Source organism: Labeo rohita, chromosome 18, assembly GCF_022985175.1.
Source record: "Labeo rohita strain BAU-BD-2019 chromosome 18, IGBB_LRoh.1.0, whole genome shotgun sequence".
Lineage (NCBI taxonomy): Eukaryota > Metazoa > Chordata > Actinopteri > Cypriniformes > Cyprinidae > Labeo > Labeo rohita.
Window position 1 is genome coordinate 21473940 of NC_066886.1, and position 12162 is coordinate 21486101.

The 12162-nt window shown below is 40.8% G+C and overlaps 1 pseudogene; it reads right to left on the bottom strand.

Annotated features, from left to right (window-relative positions):
• Positions 1-2723: 2723 nt before the first annotated feature.
• Positions 2724-10236, bottom strand: LOC127180814 (extracellular calcium-sensing receptor-like; annotated as a pseudogene).
• Between the last annotated feature and the right edge of the window lie 1926 nt (positions 10237-12162).

Consider the following 12162-nt stretch of genomic DNA (forward strand, 5'->3'; position numbering starts at 1 on the left):
AAGTCTTGCTGCTTTGTTTATGGTGGTGATGTGTACATTTACATATCTGCACATCTTGCGTGGATGATTGTCAAATCAAAAGCTGATCAGCTCATGAGCGTGATCACATTAAAGATAATGAGCTCAAATGGGAAAGACTGTACATTGCATTAGTTTCATACAGATTAGTTTATCAGAGAATATTTGTTTTCAACATGATTTACTTCATTTAAAAGTAGACACTATCTTTCTTTAGATATATCTCTCATGTCTGTGTGTCAAGCATTGGTTCATTTTTGTGATGCGTTTCAAAAAGTTGTTAACAGAGACTGAGGCGGCAGAAAGCGCACCTATTTTTTCTTTATTTTACAAAATCACAAACTTTTGTTGTTATTATGAGTGTATACAAATAAAAGCAGACCCTTTACAGATTCAAATAATGTATTGCTCTTGTTTTTACTATCAAAAATGATGGAGTAATTTAAGTTCCTTTATGGGTTATCAGGAAAATCTGCCACAAAATGTACCGGTGCATTTGTCAAACCCAGAGGCTTAAAGCCCGAGTTCCGTCTCGCCAGCAGCCACGTCCACACAGCTTCGGATTGCCAAGTTTGACATATGCGCAGTATCTGTTGCCTTTTTCTTGCGTATGCACTATTGTACACGCATTGTTCGCGTGGTCTCAAAAACTTGCCTGCGTGTGGATAGGGTGCGCAGCTGTCCGCAATCCCTCTTGATGACAAGAATTACTTCATGTGGACAGTGCGCAGACGGGGACAGCTGAAGTATACTTTGGGCTTTAAGGTATATTTGGATGCTGCTAGCCACACTGTAAAAAAAACAAAAAACACAATTTGTTGAGTCAGCTTAAAATAATTTGTTACCCTGCTGCCTTAAAATTTTCAGTTCAGTCAACTCAAATAAGTATATTCAACTTGAAATGTTAAGTTGTACTAAGTGACAACTTAGATATTAGTGTTTGTTAAACTTAAAAGCAAGGTAAGTAACCCAGCTGCCTTAAAATTTTAAGTTGAATCAGCTTAAATATCTAAGTTGTCACTTAGTACAATTTGACATTTCAAGTTGAATAAACTTTTTCTGAGTTGACTGAACTTAAAATTTTAAGGCAGCCAGGTAACAAACTATTTCAAATTGACACAACAAATTGTTTTTTACGGTGCACATACCTATTAATGGAGCTGCTTTGCATTCTCACATGACACAGTGTCTCACTCCCTTCTCAGGGAACTGGGTTACATACATAACTTAAGATGTCTATACTGTTAGATACAAAGCTGCTCATCCAGTGCAGAATGCAAAAGAAGTGATGAGGGGCATGTGATGAGTATCAACCCAGAGTTAAGCAGAGAATGCAGAACTCTTTGAAAGGTTGCAGGAGTTGGAGTTACTGTGGGATTAGGGATTAATGTACAACGCCCCCACCATTCCCATGCTAACCCTGCAGAAAGGTTCAACAAGACACTGTTTGGGATGTTGAGGACATTAGAAAGATGAGACCCCATTAGACCCAGATTGACCCATGAACTGAAGTGCTTGTGGTGTGGATACTGATAACAGTAGTCTGTAGAGCATCGGTCAAACAATTTTGTATTTTTTTTTTTTATGCTGATTGCATTATCAAGAATTTAGAAGTTCATTTTAAATGACTATTTCTGCTAAGTTAGTTACAAACACTTAAGGAGTACTTTAATGCTACAATTGTGTTAATTCCTTACAGCAGAAATATAATTCTTTCCAGCTGAAATTGCATTAACAAGAAAATACAGATGCATAGTTATAATTCTAAACAAAATAGTAAGATGTTAATGGGTGGTTAGGGTGACATTTTAAATGTGTGTTAAAAAATATTAAAAAGTTTAAATAATTACAGTCACAGTTGCATAGAAGTAGAATATATTGGTTATGCTGTTAAGCTGATTATTGAAACTTTTGCTGTAAGCATCTATCCTGCATTTACCCCTAATCAGTTGCATGTGGAATGTGTCTCAAAACACCTTCGTAAATGTTTTGATTGGTCAGAGTCTCAAATGTGCTTCAGAAAGCACACATACATACAGCATACATGACATACTTATGATCACATAACTGATTTACTATATGATGTTATTCATGCAAGCAACATCTCTTTGTCTTTTATGATTATTGCTATACCACCATCAAAATATCCTTAAAACTCTCTAATAGCATTTGTTGGAAATAACATTTAAATATTAAATGAATTAATATTTAATTTCATTACACTTCTTCTCGAATCTTCTCAAATTTTGATTGACAAACATTTGCTGCATTAGAAGCATCACCTGCTTAAACTGTTAATGTTGTGGCTTTAATTCATAGCATCTGTAGGGATTAGCCAATATATATGTTTGTTTTTGTTTTTTTCAAAAAGCTATTTTAATGAAAGGGACTAACATCACCATCCTTTCAGGATTTGAAACTTTGCTGCTTTATCTATCATTTTCCATTGTACTGTTCCTCATTTGTTTTAATGGAGCAAGAAAAAAGTACCATAGAGGAGGACCTCCTTTATTCTTGGTATGGGTTTGTTTATAGTATTTGTCAGGGTCATTTGGGCACATTATATGCAAATTAAGTCATATTATCATGTGGTGAGACATTTTTTCTGAATGTATCTTTTAATGAAATGAAATGACTTCTATGTAAATCAGCTTGCTGAACAATTAAAGACCATTACATTTATGATGTAAATATGTGTTTCTTCCTCAGTAGGATTTGGATGGAACCTTTCCCATCATATGTTGTTTTGTATTTTGTTCAGGCTTAAGTAGGATGATGAAACATTTAGGTGCAAATATGCAGAACAGTAAACCAAAGCTTGAGGCTAAAATTGCAAAAATCTCCACAGCTACAGTAAATTTTCCAGGAGAACTGACATAAGATGGGATAAATGTAATCCATACAGCACAGAATATGAGCATACTGAATGTAATGAATTTGGCTTCATTGAAGTTATCAGGCAGTGTGCGAGCCAGAAAAGCTAGAATGAAACACAAGACAGCCAATAGGCCAGTATAACCCAGAACAGCAGAGAAACTCATTGTAGAACCCAGACTACACTCAAGAATGATCTTGTCCTTATAATATTTCATATTTTTGTGAGGAAATGGAGGAGATATTGTTAGCCAAAGTACACAGATAAGAACTTGTATAAGTGTGAAGGCAAGAACACTGAGTCGTTGTTGTGCAGGCCCAAACCATTTCATGACATTACTTCCTGGAAGTGTAGCCTTGAAGGCCATTAACACAACTATTGTTTTCCCTAGAACACAAGAGATACAGAGGACAAAAGTTATTCCAAATGCTGTGACGCAACATGCAGGACCACTCTGTGGGCCGACCAATGAAAGTAAGTGAGCAGAGAAAACAAAGAGTCAATGAGAAGAGCAGCAGGAGGCTCAGCTCTGAGTTGTTGGCTTTTACTATGGGGGTGTCCTTCTTACTGTAAAACAGAATGGCTACCAGTGCAGTTAATCCTACTCCAAAGAGTGAGAAAAAGACCAGCACTACACCCATAAATTCTGTGAATGACAGAAACTCTATAGCCTGTAACACACATTTATTTTTCTCAGCATTAGACCAGTATTCCCTTGGACACTGCTTGCAGTTATTTGAATCTGGAAAGGAAGTTGATCACTGTAGTTAGAAATGAAAGAAAATGGTTTTATTTGTAAGCTACACACACACACACACACACACACAAAGGAGCTAAACAATTTTCTTAGAACATTTTGTGAAATTAGCTACACATTACCTGTCTCATTACTGATTTCTCCTTCTGCACATGGAATACAGTCATAACAGCAGACAGGTCTTCCTTTCTGTGCAGCTTTCCTAGTTCCTGGAGGACAGCTCTCACTGCACACAGACCTTGGTTTCTACATAGAAATGCATATTGTACACAGGGTTTGAAATTAACACCCTCCAACCTGCCAAATGCAGTTAAAAACCAGCTGTGGCTAATGCTATTTGAGTGTTCTGTTCATCTTTGTGTTTTTCTGAATGTCTTACTTCATCTATTTGCCCACATTGTTTTGAACTATGCTGGGGTGTGTTTCCCAAAAGCATCATTAGCTAGCTATGGTCGTAAGTTGCATTGAACTCTATTGGTAAAGACAGAACTTGTGACCATAGCTGCTTTAGGGAAACACACCCTTGTATAAACACACCCCGTGTTACTCATTTCATTTTATCATTTTATTAATAGATCAGATTACATTTTTAAGCTGTCATCTATCACAACACAAACAATATAAATATACATATATATATATATATATATATGACATATATTGCCCTGTATCAACAGTGATATTTACAGTGGCCGAGAGAGCTCAAACACATGCAAAAAAAAAAAAAAAAAAAAACACCTGCATATTAATAAAACAAAAAAAACATCTTCATCAATTAGACAACACACGCTGCAAATGCTCACAACACAACCAAATACATAAATGCGCAGGTATTTGTATTTGCAAGCGTTTGAGTATTTGTAGCTGGTTTCTATTTTTGCAGCATGTTTCTGTATTTGTTTGTGAGCATTTGCAGCTATAAAAGCCCTGGTCTTTCCCCTTGCAGATCACGGAGTATTGTGATTATCATCAGTATTGTGTTGTGCTGACCCTGCCTGTTCGACCATGTCTCTGTCTCGTCCAGTTAATAAAAGCTTGCATTTGGATCCGGTCGCCTCTCGTCTCACTCACACCGATACAGAATACTCCGTCACACAAGGATCCAGCAGCTTCACCCACGGACAGTCAACAGGTATGGACACAACCCGGATACTTTTCAGATTAAAACAAGGAACGAACACTTGAACAGCACATCTGTGAATTTCTATCCATTGCCAATCATTCAGATCTCCTGGACCTTATTCTAATAGAAATTTTTTGTGATGGCGTAAATCAGCCTTTAAGGGCGAGGCTGAGACGCGAGGGTCCGCGTTCATCACTAGCCGCTTTTATGGATTATGCATTGTTGTGTGTGGGCTCATCGTTTACTGTGGGTGTCGCGGATGAGGAACACGACATCCCGGTAATGCCGACCGCGCAACCGGCTCACAAAATGGCGGCTGCACCAGAGCCTGTGCACAAAATGGCGGCGACAGCAGTGCCCGTTCGCAAGATGGCGGCCGCGCCTGTGCACGCTCACAAGATGGCGGCGACCGCGGATCCCATTCACAAAATGGCGGCGAAAACGGAGCTCTGTCACGTCACATCTGCCATACCAGAGCCATGTAAAGTTGCAGCCGCGTTTTCTGAGTCAAGTCAAGTTGCAGCTGCGTTTCCTGAGTCAAGTCAAGTTTCTGAGTCAAGTCAAGCTACAGCTGTTGTTCCAGAGTCAAGTCAAGCTACGGCTGTTGTTCCAGAGTCAAGTCAAGCTACAGCTGCTGTTCCTGTGTCAAGTCAAGTTAGAGCTGTGTTTCCTGCGTCAAGTCAAGTCAGAGCTGCTCTTCCTAAGGCAAGTCAAGTTAAAGCTGTGTTTCCTGTGTCAAGTCAAGTCAGAGCCGCTCTTCCTAAGTCAAGTCAAGTTACAGCTGTGGTTCCAACACCAAGTCAAGTTAAAGCTGTGTTTCCTGTGTCAAGTCAAGTCAAGTCAGAGCTGCTCTTCCTAAGTCCAGTAAAGTTACAGCTGTTGTTCCTGTGTCAAGTAAAGCTACAGCTGTATCTCCCAAGTCAAGCAAAGTCACAGCCTTGGTTCCTGAGTCAAGCAAAGTCACATCCGTGGTTCCTGAGTCAAGCAAAGTCACACCTGTGGTTCCTGAGTCAAGCAAAGTCACAGCCGTGGTTCCTGAGTCAAGCAAAGTCACAGCCGTGGTTCCTGAGTCAAGCCAAGTCACAGCCGTGGTTCCTGAGTCAAGCCAAGTCAGAGTTGTCGTTCCTGAGTCAAGTAAAGTCACAGCTGGTCTTTACGAACCAAGTCAAGTCATCGCTGATCTTCACGAGCCAAGTCAGGTCACTACTGATCCTCACAAGCCAAGTCAAGTCACAGCTGGTCTTCATGTGTCAGGTCAAGTCACTACTGATCTCCATGAGTCAGGTCAAGTCACTACAGATCTTCACAAGCCAGGTCAAGCCACAGCTGGTCTCCATGAGCCAAGTCAGGCCTCAGCCTGTCTCCACGAACCAAGTCAAGTCACAGCTGATCTCCACGAACCAGGTCAAGCCACAGCTGATCTCCATGAGCCTGGTCAAGTCACAGCTGATCTCCATGAACCAAGTCACGTCCCAGCTGACCGCCCAGAGTCAAGTCACGTCCCGTCTGACCGCCCAGAGTCAAGTCGCGTCTTGTCAGACCACCCAGAGCCTCGCCATGTCTCGTCTGACACCCCAAGGTCACGGCCTATCATGATGGCCAGCGTGCTGGACCCACCACTAGTGTCAGTGAGGGCAGCAAACATCCCAGTGGCATCAACACAAATCCACCATTAAAGAGGCCCTGCCACCCGCCGCTGCTCATGCCTTAATGGCGGTTGCCATTTGGTGTGTGTGGGCTGCACATTGCGCTCCTGAGGTCACGTCTGTTCACAAGTCTGCTCCTGAGGTCACGTCTGTTCACAAGTCTGCTCCTGAGGTCACGTCTGTTCACAAGTATGCCCAAGAGGTCTCATCTGATCACAAGTTTGCTCCAGAGATCTCGTCTGTTCACAAATCTGCTCCAGAGGTGTCATCTGATCATAAGTCTGCTCCAGAGGTCTCGTCTGGTCACAAGTCTGCTCCAGAGGTCTCATCTGATCACAAGTCTGCTCCAGAGGTCTCATCTGATCACAAGTCTGCTCCAGAGGTCTCATCTGATCACAAGTCCTTCGGAGAAGCTGCGCCTCCTGCTCTGCCCTGGAAGGCCCCTGCGCCTCCTGCTCTGCCCTGGAGGGCCCCTGCGCCTCCTGCTCCACCCTGGGGGGCCCCTGTGCCTCCTGCTCCGCCCTGGGGGGATCCTGTGCCTCCTGCTCTGCCGTGGAGGGCTTCTGCGCCTTCTGCTCTGCCCTGGAGGGCTTCTGCCCCTCCTGCTTCACCCTGGGGGCTCCTGCTCCTCCTGCTCTGCCTCCTGCTCCGCCCTGGAGGGCTTCTGTGCCTCCCACTCCGCCCTGGAGGGCTCCGGCGCCTCCTGCTCCACCCTGGAGGGCTCCAGCTCCACCTGCTCCGCCCTGGTGGGCTCCTGCCCTGCCGGTCCTGCCTCAGTCACCTGGTCCTCCGCAAGGACCTGGTCCCCCAACCCTCGCCCTGTTTCGCCCCCACCCCACCGCTCCCCTGGACTATTGGTGGGTTGAAGCGTCTGGAAGCCGCTCTTTGGTGGGGGGCTATGTCATGAATCTGGTCGGTGACCTGCAGTCCGCTCACCACCAGATGTCGCTCTCGCCCTGTCATTACACTCTGACTGTTGTACTACACCCCAGACTACTACTCCCATCATCCAGCGCGCTGATTGGGTCAGCACCTGTGACCAATCAGGTGCGCTATAAAAGCCCCGGTCTTTCCCCTTGCGGATCACGGAGTATGGTGATTATCATTGTGGTTGTTTGCATTCTTGTTTCCCTAGTTCCTAGTTCCTAGTTCCCAGTTCCCGAGTTTCCGAGTTCCCTAGTTCCCGTGTTCCCCGTGTATAGCTTTCTCGCCTGGCCATCTTGTCTCATCTGTCTCGCTGCCTGGCTATGGACGACTCGCTTGTTTGTTTGGACTATCCCTCTGCTTTGCCCCCTAACGGATTACGTTCGCCACGGATCGACCCACGCCTGCTACACGGACTATCCCCACGTCACGCCTTTGTTACACCTGTTTGCTGTTGTGCTGACCCTGCCTGTTCGACCATGTCTCTGCCTTGTCCAGTTAATAAAAACTCGCATTTGGATCCGCTCGCCTCTCGTCTCACTCACATCGTTACAGCAGCGTGCATGTTTTTTTTTTTTTTTCTTTTCATTTGCAGCATGTTGAGCTCTCAGTCACTGTAGATATTGCCAAATATGTTACCTGTAAGGCTATATATAATTTTGACAAAGTGAAAAATGGGTAGATAAAAATACAATTTTATAACATACATGTAAATATGTTAATAGTATCTGTATAGGTTTCATGTATGTTCTTACTTCTTGTGATAATGTTTTTACAGTATGTTCAGTTAATTCTTACTGATGCCATGTTATGTTATTTTTAAATAATTTGGAATTATATAATACTGAATGTAAATATGTTTTGTGCAAGGGATCCAGATTCAGTCCTGAATTTGAACAAATGGCACTATTTATTTATTTATTTTTTGTGGTATCTTTTTTGTCAGTTCTTGCATATGCTATAGGGCAATGTATTCTGACATTTTGTTTCGAATAAACATGTTATTGCCATTTACCTCCAGCTGTCCTCCAGTCCAGATTATGTTTTCAGTCTTGAGCACAAAGCGCTGGTCAGGGGGCAGTGAGGCATCATAGCATCCCACTGGTGTAAATTGGATTGAGCCATCAGAGTCCTTCTGCCAGTTCACAACTTCATATTGGGCTACAGTGGCACCAGTGCTGTCAAACAACACACGATCTCCCATTTTTACAGTGAAATTTACTCTTTTCAGTGCTTCAACAACCTATTGAGAAAAGGGCATTTTAAACATTTTCAAACAGAAAGCCATTTTGCTTTCTGTCACTCACTTTTTTATTTTATTTTATTTATTATTATTTATTTTTTTCAATTACCTGCTGAGGTTCTATTTTCAGGTCTTTCTCACAACCTTTCTTTTCTTTACACTTGAGTAGACTGTGTAGTGAATTAGCCACAGAATAAACAGCTTTGTACACATTGCTCGAATATCTTTGTTCAGGTACATCTTCACTGTAGTTTTTAAGCAAAAGCAGATCCTGATATATGTTGCAGCTTAATGCATATTGAGGAAGATTTCTTTCTCTCTGTGAGCATGGAAAAGCTGTTTCCCAAAATGACTTTGTAACATAGTCTGCAAAACCTTCAATATCGATTTTTCTCACTGCAAACCCCAGCGACCCTCCAAGAACACGAAAGCTGTTTGGACCAATCAAACTTTTAGCAGTTATCCATGCCTCTACCCCAATCATTTGGTGGCCTGTAATATTCTCAGTACTTAGTTGCTCAAGCAAATTTTCCATTTCAAAACTGGTAAGAAACGCAACAATCACTTTTGCAGTGCTTTTTTTTAATTGTCTCCACCACTTTTCGAAGTTTTTCAGGCTCTGTTCGGTAGAATTTCTCAGAGTACTCCACACAAATCCCTTCTTCCTGAGCCGCATTCAAAAATATGGCCATTCCATTGTTTCCATAATCATTGTCACTGTTCACAGCCCCCACCCAAGACCAGCAAGTGCTTGATTATGTATGCAAGTGCTCTGCTCTGGTGGTAATCACTAGCAATAGTCCTGAAGAAAGATGGATAATTTTTCCTGTTACTGAGACATTCACATGTGGCTGAGTGACTTATCTGAAAAAGAAAGAAAAGGAAACAGTGATAACATCATCAGTATGGAGATCACTATTAGACTTACTTTATAAGCAGACCCTTACCACTGGAATTTTAAAAGGCCCTGTAGTTCTGGACAGAATCACTGTGGCTGATGATTCTGTTTCTCCTATGATGGCATGTATAGGAGACTGCCCATTGCATGTGTCCTCTGCTGCAAATTCTTGTCCATTCATTAATGCCATAGTTGCACTCACAGAAGACAGTCTTGAACCACAGGTATCATAAATTCGGTAACCAATAGAAATATTTGGGAGTAAACTTTTACTGTTGTTAATCTCGTCAGTGGCAAAGATCATGGTCTGAGCCATCCGAAAACCTCTTAGATTTACACTGTGAAAACATTTAAGAGCTAGCATTAATACCAAAAAAAGTACATCTTGTTCAAAAATACATCTGGTTCATTTGTGAAACATCATGACATTACAGATGTTATGGTAGACATTTACAAATGTACTTATTGCAGCAAATGTATAAATGATCATATCAAATGAATTATATTCTCTGATATACAGTATATTAGTTAAATGTAGAAAACCTGGAGCATGATAGCAACTGAGGTTTTTGTGTAAATTCAAATGAAGGTAATGTCTCTATGCTCCGGATAGGAAAAAGTGCTCCAATAGTTACATCTCCATCTTTGGATATCAGTGGGTAATTAGGGTCTCCCATCATTTGACAAAAAGGCTTGTCTGCTTTTGTATGAAGCTGAATGAAAAGCAGGAGTGTGTAAAGAAAGAAAATCATCCCAAGGATTGAGCTCGACCGCAGATGTCAAATGCAGTCGAACAGATACATTATTTTCATTTTTATAGATAGAATTAATATGGATGATTGATTATAAATGTAACCAATGACCTTGCAGGACAGGACATGAGGCAGGTCAAGTGGGGTGGAACAAAGTCTACGTAATACTGTTAATATATTTTTTCAAACAATAAAATTTAATAAACTGTAAAACAGCCAATATTGAAGGATTCACTTGTCTGTGCAATCATATTTGCATTACCTAATATCTCATAAATGTTTGAATTACCTTACCAGTTTGAAATATTCTATTGTTTCCCATTTTTAAACCTATGCTGCATCAGTTTTTATTTTTCTTTTTTTCATTTTTTGTGTGAGAAAATATATTGTAGTTTTATTAATTACTGCTTCCATTGTCAAAAAACAAAACAAAACAAAACAAAACAAAACAAAAGAAAACAAAAAACAAACAAAAAAAAACAAAAAGGGGTACATTCTGATTATATTTGGTGCATTGGATACTTTTGCAGAACTCGCTTTTTACATATCAAATCGGAAAAGTGGGAATCAACTGCCTAACGAGCATTTAATAATTATGTATTAGGCAGCAGTGGGTATCAGTTATACGGCGTATACCCACTTCTTTATCAGTTGGCTTTGCGTATACCCACTTCTAAATCCCCTCTGATGCGCATTATTCAGTAGTGCCCTGCATTAGCCAAAATCATGACAGTCCACCACATCCAGTCATATGTGAATAAATGCAAATATTCGCTAAAACCCAGTAAAGACAGTGATGATGCGGTCAGGACCGTGGGGCCAGCTTCCTTTGAAATATGTTTGATGATTGCGCCTGATGCGCCCACGCCCGCTCCGTCTCCCCGCAGTCCAGATGTTAATAAAATAATAATTATTATTGATTACTGATTTGAACCAGTACATAATAACAAAAACAATACCTTACAAATACAAAGAAGCAGTTTTTTTTCGATCAGAAATTTCTTAAACCAGTGAACCCCTGTAAACTTTTCAGTCATAGTAAGTTTAAAACTGCTCTAATACAGAGAAAATCTGACCGATTTTATCAGAGATTTAATCAGATGTCCGGCTGGCTTCGTTTAAAATAGGCAGAGATGGCAAAAGTACACACATCCTTCACTCAAGCAGAAGTACAGATACTCATGTTTAAAAATACTCTGGTAAAAGTAAACTTTTACTACACTTTTTTACTTTAGTTAAAGTTAAGAAGTATGGGCTCTGAAATGTACTTAATTAAAAAGTACCCTTTACTACTACCTGTTTTAGTGTCACGCTGGTAACTGGACCTCACATCATATTGACACATTAATACAAAATAACTTGCATTTAAAATCTGTTTAATGAACATATCAGGGCTGGACAACCACCATGTAGAACAGGGCAGGACTGGGACAAAATTTCAGGTCGGGAAATCTCACACTCATCCAGGCCATCCCATTCACCCACAACAAATTCTTAAACCCTAGACAACCCTCTTTGTATAGCCATCGCATTTAAACAAATGTTTAAAACCTTAGGCTGGGGTCATGGAAAATAAGAAAAAGGTTCTCTCTTGAACTGCACCTTCACTTCCATTTTCCTTTTCAGTCTCTTTACTTTCCACGATATCTCTCTGAAATCCCCTTTTGTGTGTTTGCTTTTTTCACTTATTTTTTTGTACCTGTCACTTTTCCCATCAGCCATTTACTGTTATGAGCAGAACTGTCTCACCTTGTTGCAGAACAACCACCTCATTTTATTCTATTTGCAGTAACAATTTTATTTAAGTTCAGTTTAAAGTATCACATCATGACCAGGTGTTGTTGTTTTATCTTAAAATGGCTTAAATACTATAGATTTAACTATAGTAACTATATTTTCAAAATTGCCTAAATGTCAAAATTAGTA